Genomic DNA, 15648 nt, shown 5'->3' with positions numbered 1-15648 from the left:
TGCTAAAGATTTTGTTTCTAATAGAATTAATTTTACTTGTAAAAAATCCCATGAAGTCATTGCTGCTGAGGGTAAGGGAATAGATGGCTCAGAGCTATGATTCTGTGTAAGTTTAGCAACTGTACTGAAAAGAAATTTAGGATTATGCTTATTCTCCTCAATTAATGCTGAAAAATAAGCAGTTCTAGTTTGTTGAAGCTTATTTTTATAAAGCACAAGACTATTTTTCCAGGACAGGTAGGCCTCCTCATGGTGCGTAGAGCGCCACGTTCTTTCCAATTTCCTAGAGTTTTGTTTTAAGGCTCGTAGATGAGAGTTAAACCAGGGAGCCAACTTCCTGTCCCTAATTACCTTCTTTTTAAAGGGGCAACATCATCTAATGCCACACGTAAAGAGGAATTCACATGATGAACTAAGGCATCAATTTATGAGGGGCTAGAACTGAAAATATTGCCCTCTGCTACATGCCTCTGAGATGCTGAGGACAGTAAAGATGGAACAGTTGATTTAAAAGACGCAACTGCGTTGTCAGATAGAGACCGACTATAATGAAATTTACTTTCATGTCTCGAGAACTCAGTAATAAAAAACTCAAAGGTTATCAGAAAGTGGTCCGAGAGGACTGGATTATGTGGAAAGATTGTTATTTCCTCACACTCAATGCCATAAGTCAGAACAAGGTCCAATGTATGATGGCAGGAGTGGGTGGAGCTATGTATTCTTTGAGTAAAACCAATTGAGTCTAAGATATTACTAAAGGCTACATTGAGGCAATCATTTTCGATGTCCACATGAATGTTGAAATCCCCCACTACAATGACCTTATCAGTATTTAGCACCAAATCAGATAAAATCCAAAATCCAAAAACTCAGAGTAAGGGCCTGGTGGACGATATAAAACTACAAACAAGAGTGGTTTTACAGTTTTGCTATCTGGATCAGGAAAACTAAGAATAAGATGTTCAAACGAACTGTAACTATTAATCTGTAAGGGACTGATTAATAAGTCCGAATGAAAAATGGTTGCTACTCCTCCTCCTCGCCCTGTACTTCGAGCAATAGGATGATTTAAATAATTTGAAGGAGTCGACTCGTTTAAGCTAACATAGTCCTCTTGCTGCAGCCAGGATTCTGTGAGAGAGAGCAAAGAGATCTGATTATCACAAATCAACTCATTAACTAACAAAGTCTTAGAAAAAATGGATCTAATGTTCAACAACCCACATTTAATTTTTCTAGTTTTCTGCTCAGTTGAATTTGTTCTAATATTTATGAGATTTCCATGATTTGCTTTATTAAGCCTGATATTTAATCTGTGTGGTTTTGGCCGTGGGCAGGACACTGTCTCTATGGGGTAGTGGGTGGGTAACAGTACAGAAGCTGCAGAGGGGTGTGTTAAACTACGACTCTGCTTCCTGGTCTGGACCCTGGGTTGTCATGGAGGACTAATGAAACTGGCCATGTTCCTAGAAAGAAGAGCTGCACCATCCAAAGAGGGATGGATGCCGTCTCTCCGCATCAGACCAGGTTTTCCCCAAAAAGTTTTCCAATTATCAATGTAGTCCACGTTGTTTTCAGGACACCACCTAGACAACCAGCGGTTGAAGGACAGCATGCGGCTAAACATGCATAGTGCATACGTTTTATTTTTTACTTGTTAATTTATTCTACAATTCATTTAGAAGCAGGATTTGACAATCTATATTAAAATTTCAAGTTTATTTTAAATAAAAAAAAAATTTTTTGCCTTCCTCTGAGTCACGTGTTTCACTACCTTGACGGTCTACCCTGTCTCTATCAGCTTATTTCCCTCTAAGCTGCTGCTGTCAACAGCATCAAACCCTTTTAACAAGTATTTCTAATCGTTATCAAAGTTTGTTTGACAGTCTTCTGATTTTGGTTCTGCTTTGATCTGTTTATTTGGCAATTACATGTTTACTGGGAAAGCAAAATGAGCATCTCGAAAGTGAAAGAAAAAGACGAAGACACAGTGAATGATGTGGTTGACATTAAGGGACAAACACTTCAGTCGTGTGGACGTGATTTAGCTGTTTGAAGTTGGACAAAAGTAAAAGTAGGTTTGAGCACAGAACAAGTAGGGGAAAAACACTCATCTGTATTAGCACCCGAGTCAGTGTCACCTGCTTGAACAGCAGGATGTAAAACTTTATAATCCTTTTTTTTTTGCCAAGATGGCAGCCCTACCAGTCTATTGTTTGTCTGTTGGCTAAACAAAGTCTTGCTTATGTCTTGTAAGTGGTTATCAAACATGTGTTCAGAGATAATGTTCCCATTATCCCATTGTCTATGACCACACGATAAGTGAGCAGCAGCAGTGCGTGTTTTAATCTGCTCTCTGACTTCTTAACAGATTACAGATTATCAATCTTGACCTTCATTTTTGTTGTGTTTCAGGATCACGACGTGCAGCAACTTTTTAATGAAGTTGCTGTCGTGATGAAACTGGGGCAAAAACACTCAGGACAGGGGGTCACTTGCACCAGTGTCCCTGTTGGACTGGTACGACCTGGACCAGGAACTCATCCTGATTGGATTAGTTCCAGCAGTGGACTTCCTCCACTACATCAAGGATGGAGCAGTCAGGGAAGATGAGGCTACGGTAAGAGGATGGATGGTTGTCCCAGAACTCACTCTTCCCTTTCCGATGATCATCGGAGAGGGGAGAACGGGCAGCAGAGGGTGGCAACATCCTCTTCTGCCCGCGGATAAATAGAGAAGTGACGCCACCATCAGTGCCAGCTCTGAAGATGTTTGCAGCCGCAAACGAAATGTCAGCAAGGTAAAGAAAAACCTTTTCAGTGTTTAAAAAGAACCAAAAATGGAGATCCTCTTCCTATTAAACCCTTGTAATAAACATGTCAACCCTCCTTCACACACCATCTACAGGTGTTGTAATAACAACTGGTGTAACTGTAATTTTACGAGTGTATTACGAAAATGACTCCTAATGAGATCTAACGTTTGTCACGTCTAGTCTGCAGCAGTTCTAACCACCACGGTGAAACTCCTGGATGATGTCATACGTATGCTCTCAGCCAAACGGCAGAACATTTACCTTTTATGGTTCTAGTTGTTTAAAACAAACTGACTTTTTATTTCTAAGCCCATGAAGCTGAAGGCTGATAGCTTGAACTGCACAAACACATCTGTGTACCTCACAGCATTAATCTGAGACCTCCCAGGTTATAATCTCAAATTATGAACCGGCTCAGGGCTGGTGAAACTTGACTGTTTTTTGTTTCATAACCCTCAGGACCATTATGGAAATTCAAAATGACTGTCTTACTGCGTCCCACAGCAGCAGCGTTAACATGCTGATGCAGTTTAGCAACCCACACATTTTGTTGTCTTTGTCAGAGCGACTGCGTGACCACCTGACAGAAAATGACAATGAATCCACATTTTTGCACCGTAGGAATAGCATACATATGTAATTTTTGGGTGCTTTTTAAGCTAAATATACAACACTACATTTGACCAATAAGATGTGAATTCCTACATTAATATGGAAATCCAGTCTGATTAGTCTTTGAATGTTTAACCAGAAGATTTAGAATTCTTTGTTTGTTCAGGAATTGTCAGACACCGTATCAGTTCAGACAGAGTCAAGTTTATAAAAAGTAAGAAATGTATTTTCTAAAAAATTAAAAACATGAAGACTAGGAACACTTTATGTGATGAATGAATCTAAGTGGATGGAATGTGAGGTGTAATGATGTGTGAATGTGATGTTATCAGAACCTTCATATCTGGAGAAACTGAGTTCTGAGTGAGAGTGAATTTGATCTGCTATAAACTATAAGTTGGTGGTTCATAAAACCACATCAGACGTAATCTGTCGAGTCTACGCACCCTCTCAGAGACCCCCGTGGTAGATCTGGAATGTGTTGAAGTCCGTAGAAGAAACCGCAGTGCCTACTACACCATTCTCGAGATGTCTCCAGGTCACGACGAGTAGTTATTTGCTCCTATGGAGGACTCTAAAGGAGTCAAAGCTGGTTCAGCTTTATTCTGAAGGAACCGTTTGTGGCCAGCTATAGTGTGCAACAGGTTTTGACAGCTTGTCAAAGATGCGATGGGAGCAGAGTTTCCCCCGATGGCCAATCAGAGTTAGGCTCCACTGACTTCCTCAGGAAGTGATGCTGTTTTAATAATGGCCATATTTTGATTTACTGACGAGTCAGAACTTGCCCTGTAAAGGGGTTTTTGCCAACAAGCTCAGATACACACCTCCCTCAGATATGAAGATGCTGGTTTTGTAGATGAGAAAATATCTTTGATGCTGTGATGTTAATTCTAACTTGCATCATGGAGATATGGTGAGTGAGTCTTGTCCAGTCAGTACGCTGATTAAATATACAGGTCATATATTTCATTTCATCCTTATTAATCTTTCAATGTAATAATGATATTCATTTCAACTTCAGTAATTTAAGCACAGATTAATCAAAACATGTCATTTAACCATATTGTCCATTTCATTTTATGATTATATGATTAGTTACTTATATTGTTCGTCCGTCTTGTTCTGTGAATAAAAAACAGTCAGATAAGAATGAGCTTGCGAGGGACCTTGGCCAAGCAACAGTGTCTTTCTTGCAGATTGAAAGCACCAGTTAAGACTTATGTCTCCAAACGGCCAGATACTGAAGAGGTCTGACTGTAGGTGGAAAAACTGACCATCTCTGGAGGCTACAGCACAGATTTGGTCTTTTAAAGGCACATGGTCTTAAACTTTTAAACAGCCTGTTTCAATTAAAACTTTGTTTTCAATAAATTGCTGCTCAGAAAATGTTTTGGAGTCTCTCCCACTTTTTCTTTCTTCTGCATATAATCGTCTCTATGTGTCGGTTTGTTCTACATCACACGTACCATTAGAATATTTAAGTATTTAGCAACATTTTGCAAAATGTAAAAGACACACAAATGTAACCTACATAAAAAAATGAATTCACAAAGGATGAAAATAAATGCATTATATGTGAATTTTGTTCCCATCATTGCATCAAATATGGTGAAAACAAATGTTAGTAATAAAGAGCAATATGCATCATCTTGAAAAACCCTTAATTTGATCAGAAGTGGCTCATGCGGCTTCAAACTCCAAACTCAGACCATGTCATTCATCACAGTGCTGCAGACTGGAGAGTGAGCTGATCGCCTGCATCACCATTCCCTCGGAGTATTGCTAGCCACAAAATTAATTAAAGTCTAATATAGCCTTGTCTGGAGACTGTGGTGGTCTGAGGGGTTGTTAAAAGCAAATCAAGACTGAAGGGCCTTCCTAGATCAGAGAAAACGACTCTTCACTGTAAGGTGCAATTAAACAGGGGAGAAGTGTTACATGGTATTGATGGTCTGCAGGGAAATTTTCACTGAAGCTGAACTCTTTCAGCCGTGCTCCTCAGCCCTCATATCTCAGTGTTTGACAGGCAATTGTTCAACTTGGATGTTTGAGGGATTACTTCTGTGTGGAGATGCTTTTCCTGTTCATAAAATTACAAGAAACAAACCGTAGCATTCTGCAGAGCATTGGTTTTACTTCCAAGGTCTTTTTTTCATAAATATTTTTAAGGATTTGCTCTCTTAGCTTTTGGTATCACCTGGTAATTATCACCTGTTTCCTTTTCATGAATAGGGGGATTTTCTGCAGGATTATTATGCATAACTATGAAGGTTTGCACCTTTATTAACAATTTACATAAAACTATTGGTGATTATCACTTGATTTAACATGACAGCAGATTGTACAGAAAAATGCTAAAAAAAAATGGGAATAAAAAAAATATTTAAATATGCTTACAGACAATGGTCCAAATTTCTCAAATGACTTCAGCTGCAAACATACCGTACAAACATTAATGCACATTATACAGATGTGTTTACTTTATTATAACTGGTGGACACCATTTCAAACTGTGTGCATATTGGTATTGTCCATTAATTATTGTTATTAAAACAATTATAAATATAGAATTTTATAGATCCAAATTGTGACTTTTTTGTTTGTTTTTTGTTTCAAGTAGCTGTAGTTAACATTTCATTTACACATAAAATATATTCTTCTCTAGAAAAATGACATTACAAATAATTAACAATCAACATTTAGTTTTATTTGCTAGTTTTAAGAATTGTAGCCAAGAAACGTTTGCTTCGCAGAAGAAAATTTGGACCATACATAAGAAAGTGGGCTGCATGGTGGAGTAGTTGTTAGCACTGTTGCCTCGCAGCACGAAGGTCGCAGGATCGAAACTCGGCTGCGGCCTTTCTGCGTGGAGTTGCGTGTTCTCCCCATGCATGCGTGGGTTTCCTCCGGGTACTCCGGTTTCCCACCACAGATCACAACATGCCCTATAGGTTTTAAATTGTAAGTTGCTTTGAATAAAAGCGTCTGCCAAATAAATAAACAATAAACATAAAGTGAACCTTGTTTTAAGTAATGCTATTTTTTAAAGGAGAAAACAATTTGATTTGATTTAATTTTTTTTAAGATTACAAATAAATTAGAATGTCTGAAATTATGGCTTTTTACTTTCTCAGAAATCCGATTTTGCAGTGTAAAGATTAAGTTTGACTTGAGAAGATGTTGTCTGGATGAGTTAATGCACAGGTAGTGAGTCAGTGACACCTGTGTTAGTGTTTTCAACCAGACGTTAGAAAACAGATCAAATGTATGGACATCTTTATCTCTAACTAAGTCTCATCTGATCAGCTCCACGCCAGGATGTGTAATGTCTCACAGATGGATTTTCCTAGACTTCCCTTTATTTGATACGAGTCATTTTGCCTTTCATCTGCAGTTATTATTTTGTTAGGATGCTTCAGTGTAAAATAATAAATCTGCTCACTTCCGTGTTCGTGTTTTTGTAGGAGGTTCCAGAATTGACACCACAGGCAATTCATTCCTGAAACTACATGGTGTGTTTGCATTACCCCAGAGTCTAAATCCTCCTCTGAGCTGATTTTATCCTCCAGGACCTGACTTCTCATTCAACGAAGGACTTTGTCTTTCTTGGAGCAAGCAGAGACCACAGTCCTGCTAATCCACACAGAACAGAAAGTTGACCCATCAAAGTCTCCGTAGCTCTTTGAAGATACCGTATCACACCCATCCCAAACCCTGTTACCAAAGACAAGACAAAAGCAATCAATGTCTCGCCTTCTCTCATACGACCTGGGAGGTGTTTAGATTGAGGAAGAGTTGAAAACATGTTTCTTTTTGTGCACGAGTGGAGCTATCACATTCCCAGACATTGATAATTGATGGGTTTGTTCCAATGGGATGTTGCTTGGTGTGAAGTTAAAACAAGAAATGATGCTGCTTCCTTAAGAGAATCAGAGAGCTTCTGCTGGGAGGCATCCCTCATCAGGTTGTGTTACATCAGAACTCACCTCACATTTATGAGTCATTTATTTTTGTCTGGCCTTAAACTGATAACAAACTCATCTAATATTTTCCTTTTGAGTGCTTCAGTCTTTTGTAGCTTTAATCACTTCAGGCTCCATCTGCTTTTGATATTCACCCACATCTTAAAGAGGCTTCTCAGCTTGCCTCAGTTTCAACTTTATTTATAGACTGGTTATTTTCATCTACTGACATGATAGCCCTCATGACTAAGTAGGCAGCTGAATAATTATTACAGCTCCAAATTTTCTACTCGTATAAAGTTAAAAAAAAGAAAATCAGGAATCATCTATGACCCAGGAAAAAAAGCTATTTATAGATGATGAATTTGTGCCTCGTGGAAAACAGCTTTTTGAACATTTACTTGATGAGAGCTTCGCTCCTCTGTTGGAGAAAAAGAAGACTTTCATTCCTGCCTCATGAAAATTCCAGAAATCCTTGTGAATTATTTTATGTAGTTGTAACGCATCTATAGACCTGATGACTCAGTTCAGAGAGCATGCTGTGATCACTGTTCTTTTATCATTTGTTGATTGACCCTCTATGTCCCTCGTGTGTCTCCATGTGTTTGTTTTGCAAATTGAATTGGAATTCAGTTTGTGGCGAAACATGAAAAGTAAACAGGTGTTTATAAATCTGCCATCTCCTGGCTCTGTGCCTAATTTCCATATTAAGATGCATTAACATTTTCACTGAATATTCAGCCCTTTTTCCACAAGCATCCATTTGGTCTTATTTGTTAGTCATTCAAATTAAAAGCTAAAACCTGCAGAATGGCACCACTTCCATGAAGCAGAGCGGCGTGGTGCACATATGGCTTTGGGAAACTCACTCATTAGTAATGTGGACTGATTGGTCCACCATTGCCATCTGGCTGTCAGACACACTTTTTGTTCCATTAAATGACAACAAGCCACTCAGTGAAATTGCTGCTTTAAATATTTATGACTAATGTCTAAAGTTTTATTTGTATTTTTACATTTATGATACAAAATGCACAGTGTTGGAAACAAATGACAGGAAAATGAAATTCTGAGATTAACCTGTATAGCTTATTAGTTATTGCTATTAAAACGATTCCAAATGCTTTTATAAATATATATTTTTCAGTAAAGGCCAGCTGTTTAATGACACATACTCATGTTATAATGGCTGCCACGCGTAACTTGCGTTGATTTGAATCGTCGTTGTGTATGTCCCCCGAAATGACTCGATGTGACAAAACTAACCAGTTACTGAAGTCTTTGACTGACGCCGTGTTTGCTTTTGTTGTACCCGACAAAACAAAAATACAGAAATGTAGTATAATTCTTAGCAAAAATATACAAACTTATTTATGAAAAAAACGTGTTTGTCAAGATTCTGTGAATGACGGTAAACAATGGGAGAAATTTCTTCTTTACAGTATAATAACAATATTTTACAAGCTAATTGTCAGGTAAACATACAACAAGCAGTGATTTAACAACCTCCAGAGGTAGCGTGTCTCTTGAGGTAAACAGCCTGTGATGTAGTAATCGGTCTACACCTGCACATTTCCCCAAAGTATCGACGAGTAGTCAGAACACCCACTCTCTATCCAATCTGAGTTTTCTCTGGTGCCCCCTAGCAGAATCCTCTAGTACTACATGCCGTGCAGCAGCAAGTATGTGAACAAAGATGCTGCCTGAGCCAACATGAGGTTAGAAAGAAAGAATATTAAAACCCTAAGACTTCCCAAATGATAACATACTGTATATCAAAGCAAGAGTATTCACTACACAGGTAACACAAGTAGTTGATCAGCCAATCACATATCAGCAACTTGATGCATTTCAGCATCTAAACATCATGAGCTCATCTGAATATTTTAGAATCATCTGATCTGCTGAGCATTTCACCCACAACCATCTATCTGGGGTTTGGAAGGAACGGTCTGAAAAAGAGAAACGACCCATTTTTTGGGGTCATCAACATGAAAGCATGAATCCATCCTGCCTCGTATCACCGGTTTCAGGCTGCTGGTGGTTATTATGGGGGGGTGGGGGTGATCTATTTAATGGCACAGCCTACCTAAGTATTGATGCTGACCACATCCATCCAATGAGAGAAGTTCTGTTAGCCTAGTGATTTAGAGACCAGGGGTCTCATTTATCAAGCTTGCTTACACACAAAACGGGAACGGAAAACAGCGTAAGCAACTTTCCACGCAAACTTTGAGATTTATGAAAGAAAACTTAGCGGAAAAATGTGCGAAACTTTAAGTTGACTAAGGGCCTTGCTTACGCACATTTTGGACATGGAGAGCACCTGCAGTGCTGCTGCTGAGAAGGATACAATTATAAAATCCTGCTGCATTATCACTTGTATTGCTTCATTTTCACGCCGGGGACACACTGGCCGCGGAAGCGCCGCGAAAATGGGACCGCCTTCATCGGCGCCCTTGTTAAGCTATTCTATAGACCACATGGGCCCCCGAAGCGCCGCGAATCGCCTCGCGCCGGCGCACCAGCTCGCGCCGTGCAGCGATCATTTCGGCGTCAGCTCTATTTTTTTCGCGAGCCGCAGGTGAATCGCGTCAATTCTGGCAGGAAGTCAAACCTAGACATAAGAGGCAGGCCGGTAAAGTTAACAAAATAAAGCATTTCAAAATAAAATTACGCAATCAAATGTGTTCGTAATCAGACACTGCAGAAAAACCACACGAACACATACACACATCGAACTTGTGCGCGTGTGTGACAGCGTGAAGGGGGGTGTGGTTTTGGGTGTCTTTTCACAGAGCAAACAGGACAGAAAGGCAGAAAGTCTGAGGCAAGCAGTTAAGATAGATGACTTGAAATTAATTATGGAAGTTGAGAAACACAAGGAGCTATACAACCCCCGAAAAACACAGTTATTTATGTACCCATTTCGGAAGAAACTGCTAGGATACAGCTGCAGAATTGGAGCGGGTTCCAAGAGATTCAACTGGCAGAAACATAGGTTCTCTCTCTCTCTCACACACACACACACACACACACACACACACACACACACACACAAAGGTGTTTCCACGTTCAAGGAAAATATTTATTTATAATATTATTTCACACACACACGTACGCGCGCGCGCACACACAAACACTCAAATGTGGAGGAAAAGAGCTGAGGAAAGGCAGAGAGGAAATGGAGGACACCAAGTGTTTAAAAGAAAAACTACAGCTGAGCCGAGGCGCGCCTTGACTGGGGCGCGTCTGATCTGAACTGAGGAGCGGCGAGCAGCGGCCGAATTTCGTGAGCGATTCGCTTCGCGGCGCTTCCGCGGCCGGTGTGTCCCCGGCGTCACACAGAACAAGCCCCCCCACACGCAGACACACACACACACACACATGCATGCACACACACATGCACGCACGCGCGCGCACACACACACACACAGCCTGAAGCGCAGAATATGGAATTGATCATGCGCCCAGGCTACTTGGAAAAGGGGGATCCCTGTTTGGCTGACTGGTTAGCGCACGTGTGACTTTCACCTTGGAGTCTGTGGACCGAATCCTGATCAGATCATTTTTTTTATATCCGCCACAGATCTCTCTGAAGAACTCAGCATGGACGGCTTCAGCAACGCTGTGTCACTCCGTGGATTTTCTCTTACTTGTTTTGCAAAAGCACTTCCTTTCATTTCTCCACCTCACCCACAAGTACCTCAATTTCTGCTTGTGAAATAGCGCTTCCTTGATCTACGGTCGCCATCTTCATTGGCAGAGTGCTGCAATAGCCGGCTTATGTATGTGCATGAGATCCACAAGGCACTTTGCATTGACTATTTATGGCAGTAAGTGGGCGTGGTGAGGGCGGGATGTGACTAAAATGCAGCTGAGAAACATTCTAGATAGTTTCTGATTTATGAAGCGGAGATTGCGTGCAGCTGTGCGTACTCCATGTTTGATAGATCACAAACTTACTTGGCGTAAGTACATTTTTTTGCTGAGCTTAAGTACGGTTTTAGTAAGGATTCTATGCAATGTTTGATAAATGAGACCCCAGGGAGTTTTTTAATACGACCGGACTTCAAACCGTCTTTTTTTTTTTGTATGTCACCACAGATTTGGACACAAACATTGTGGTCTAAGATGTTTATCATTTAAAACTCTAAACAGCACAATAAGGGTGAAAAACAACAAAACCACAAAAGATTCTCTACTAGCAAATAAATCCAAATCTATTTGGTAAGAAGAAATTTGTGGGAAAATCATGAAGCCTGAATTACCTGCAAGGTCTGCTCAAGAACCTTAAATGTTTTCCCACTCCGTTCTAGAGGTTGTTGGTTAAACAGTTGCATTATTTTACATAGTCCACTCAAAACAAGCCTTTGACAAGTCTCAGTGTTGTTGTGCATGCCTCTGCTGTGCCCTCCAGGCATGATGGTGGCTCCACTTCCTCCACTGCCTTCCGGTGCCACTTTGCCTTATCAGTTGCCAGCAGACAGAATCCTCAAACACTTTGGAAGGAAAAGTCCTGTCGCCTTGATCGGTTAACACTGAAGCAGCCGCGAGAGCTGTAACGACAAATGTTATCCATCACATTGATTAAAGTCCTCTTAGCCGGTGTCCCTTGCTCAGTATGCTTGTGTGAGCGAGTGTGGCGCTAACGGCAGTAGCGTGGAAGGTTAGTGGATTAATTAGAATTGTACCAAATGACTAGTTTTATAGAGTCAATCAGCTTCATCAGCGCTCTCCCAGTGTCTCTGGTGAGTTCTTTCATAGGTGTGTGTTTGAGAGTAGTGTAAGAACTTTTTCTGCTGATTGAAAGGCTCGCTGTAAGGGGCAGCATCATGGAACTACAGCAGACCCAAATGTGAGACTTGTGGTGGTTTTCAGTCAAAAAGTGTTCATTGTCACTTTTATTTTGAAAGAAGACTGAAAAACACAAAACACTTTACATGAGAGGTAGACTCGCCATCAGAGGCAACAAACCAGTGCCTTCAGATGTTAAAATAACTTTGTATTGGCTAATGTTTCTATAAAAGTATTTAATGGTTGCTTTAATTTTTTCACATAACTATATAAAAAAGTTAAATATAAGTGGCGCAGTGGTTAGAGCTGTTGCCTTGCAGCAAGAAGGTCCTGGGTTCGCTTCCCAGCCTGGGATCTTTCTGCATGGAGTTTGCATGTTCTCCCTGTGCATGCGTGGGTTCTCTCCGGGTACTCCGGCTTCCTCCCACAGTCCAAAAACATGACTGTTAGGTTGATTGGTCTGTCTAAATTGTACTTACAGTAGGTGTGAGTGTGTGTGTGTGCATGAGTGTTTGTCTCTGTGTTACCCTGCAATGGACTGGCTCTCTGTCCAGGGTGTACCCCGCCTGATTGCCCATTGACCGCTGGAGATAGGCACCAGTCCCCCCCCCACCCCCCCACCCCCCCACCCCCACCCCCGTGACCCCACGTGGACAAACCGGGTTCAGACAGTGGATGGATGGATGGATGGCTATAAAACTGGCCCTTTCCACGTGTAAGTCCTCCACCAGAGGGCAGTGTACCAGATTGTAAGTGTCAGGTTTTTTAATCCTCCTTAAAGCCAGAAGTGGTTTGATGTGAATATTTGATAAAAGTTTAAAAGGTTAAGAAGGTCAATTATTTATATTATAATCAATTAAAAAGTCCTCATATGTAATGACTAGAAACAGTTTGAATACAAATATCAATGTTAGACCACTTGACAAAACACCAATACAAAACTAATGAAAATGAAAATTATGACCACTAAAGACTGCATTGTTATCTACCTAGATTACTTAGTTAATGACAACTCTTTTTCAGAAACACTACTAAAGATTTTACTAGGGATGCAACGATACCACTTTTTTTCCAAACCGATACGATACCGATACTTGGCTCTGAGCCGATTCCAATTACCGATACCGATACTTCTACCCCACAAAAAAAATTCAATATATTAGAATACAGGTTTTTTTTCTTCTTCTCTGCTTTCAACAGAAAAGACTGTGAAGTATGTAAAAATAAAATATATTAATAGAAATTATCCCAAAACTAATAATTTCAAGATTTTTATGATCAAGCTAACTATTGGGCAACAAAAGGCGAATAGATCCAAACAAGATGTTATAGATCCTAGACGGATGCTCTGTGCTACATGAGCTCACAGAGACAGATCATTTAGCCGTCTAATCATTTTCTATGTATGAGCTTTTTAGATTTGTCTGAGACAGTTACACCACGTGTCACTTGGATGGTCAGCATCAGCCGTTTCAGGAAGATTGATTTGTTTCAGAGCGGGACTGGGCTCCCCGGCCTAATCCTGATAGATGAGACAGGTTTGGGAAAGCTGCAGAGAACGGCTACAAACAGATGATGATCATTTTGTTCTTCTTACAGATTAACATTTCAGGCACTGCAAATATTCATTTAGGGGAAAATTATTCTGAATTAGCCACAAAACATTTGGTCTCCTAGCTACTCTCTTCCCCTTTGTCATTAAACTGCCAATCAGAGTTAAGGAGGGGCTTGGGATCCAATCAATCAAGCTGATTGGGAGTGTCAGGAAGTAGCTGCTTTAAGCAGCCAGAGGTTGCGCCTGTTGCAAACTTCATTTAACCGACACAGCATGTTTAGCCAGCATGATAATTAGGACCGAAGCCTTGTTCATCTTCTCCCTTAAGCCTCACACTCAGTGAAACTTAACCTGCAGATAATACAGACTTTAAGGCTTTTAGAGAATTCAAACTCACTCTCTAGAGCGAGTTTTGGTATTTTACATGATCAGAATATCGCTGAGTTTTAGAGGACAAAGTGTCAAAATACACTAAATTAACCCTTTTTAAAAATAATGCAAAACCTAAAATTTCAACCCTAGGGTGTTCTTGTGGTATATAACAAATGTTTTTCTTTTGTTGTTATATATTTCAAATAGATTTATTTATGTTTACACAAAGAAAATCACAGATTCACAGATTCACAGATCTGGTCAAAAAATAAATAAATCCCAAAATACAAAAACACAAACAAGTAAAATCATTTCTGAATAATTTAGGTGATTATTTGATTCTATGAAATAATCTAGCACACTTAAGAATGTTACATCACTGATATTACAGAACACTTCACAACTATTATAAAATATAATAAATTCTTTATACAACACACTACTGCTGAATATTTTTGAAAGTTGGTGAGGTTGGCTGGCCCAATAATTGCCCTCCTCCATTTTCCATAGAAAGCTTAGTTTAAAACTGAAAAATATATTCAATATTATAAATGTCAATGTTACTGTTACCATGATTATGAAGATTCTGTCTGAAAAACATTAGATTTTACCTAAAAGTGTACAAAATTAGTTGTACTTGTTCAGGGCGTATGATCAAATATGGCAGCTATGGTTTTCATGCTATGATTTCACCAACTTTATTAAGTTTCACATTTAGCCATCCATCCATCAATTTTCTTCTGCTCATCCGGAGTCGGGTTGCGGGGGCAGTTGCCTAAAGCCGGGCGTACACTGTGCGACTTTTTCACTTTTTTGAGCCGATTTTCCACTCGTGCGAGAATCCACGACATCGGGGCGAGTTTTGCGCCGAGCGGTCGTGTAGTGTACAGGGGGTTACGAGAGGCGATTAACACCACGTGACCAGCTGCCGATCAGCAATCGTGAGGTCGCACGGACTTCTGGCGTGTTTAATATTTTGCTCGTCCCTCGTGAGGGTATCGCACCGTTGAAGCGGCGCTGCGAGCAGCTGCAACCCAAACAGTATCAGAACCGCTCACGGCGCATGCGCAATCCTGCATCAACGCCACTCACTCGCTATTTCCTTAATAACGCACGTTGTTCGTTTTTGTTTCTACACATTTTTTTACTCACAAAGATTGCCAAGAAAGTGTGTTTGTCGTGTTCATGTCAAATTAAACTGATCACTAAACACAGATTTACTTTCTTTATTTCGTTTTCCTCATCCAACCCCCATAAATCCCCGTGTGTCCTCCTGCAGCACTCCTGAAGGACAACAGGCAAAACAAGACAAAAAAGTCTGACGTGTTGTGTAAAAACTGTTATTTTTAGCATATTTTTAGGGCCAACGTGTTGCTACCAGACATACAGTGTGAGCAGTCAGGTCGCATGTGAGAACTGGGTCGTGCAGTGTGAGTACGACTCGTGAGATCTGCTCTGCGAGGAAGTCGTACAGTTTGAGCTGAAGCTGAGTGCTACGAGTGAAAAAGTCGCACAGTGTACGCCCGGCTTAAGTC

Source organism: Nothobranchius furzeri, chromosome 7 (assembly GCF_043380555.1).
Source record: "Nothobranchius furzeri strain GRZ-AD chromosome 7, NfurGRZ-RIMD1, whole genome shotgun sequence".
NCBI lineage: Eukaryota > Metazoa > Chordata > Actinopteri > Cyprinodontiformes > Nothobranchiidae > Nothobranchius > Nothobranchius furzeri.
This window is presented reverse-complemented; position numbering follows the sequence as displayed.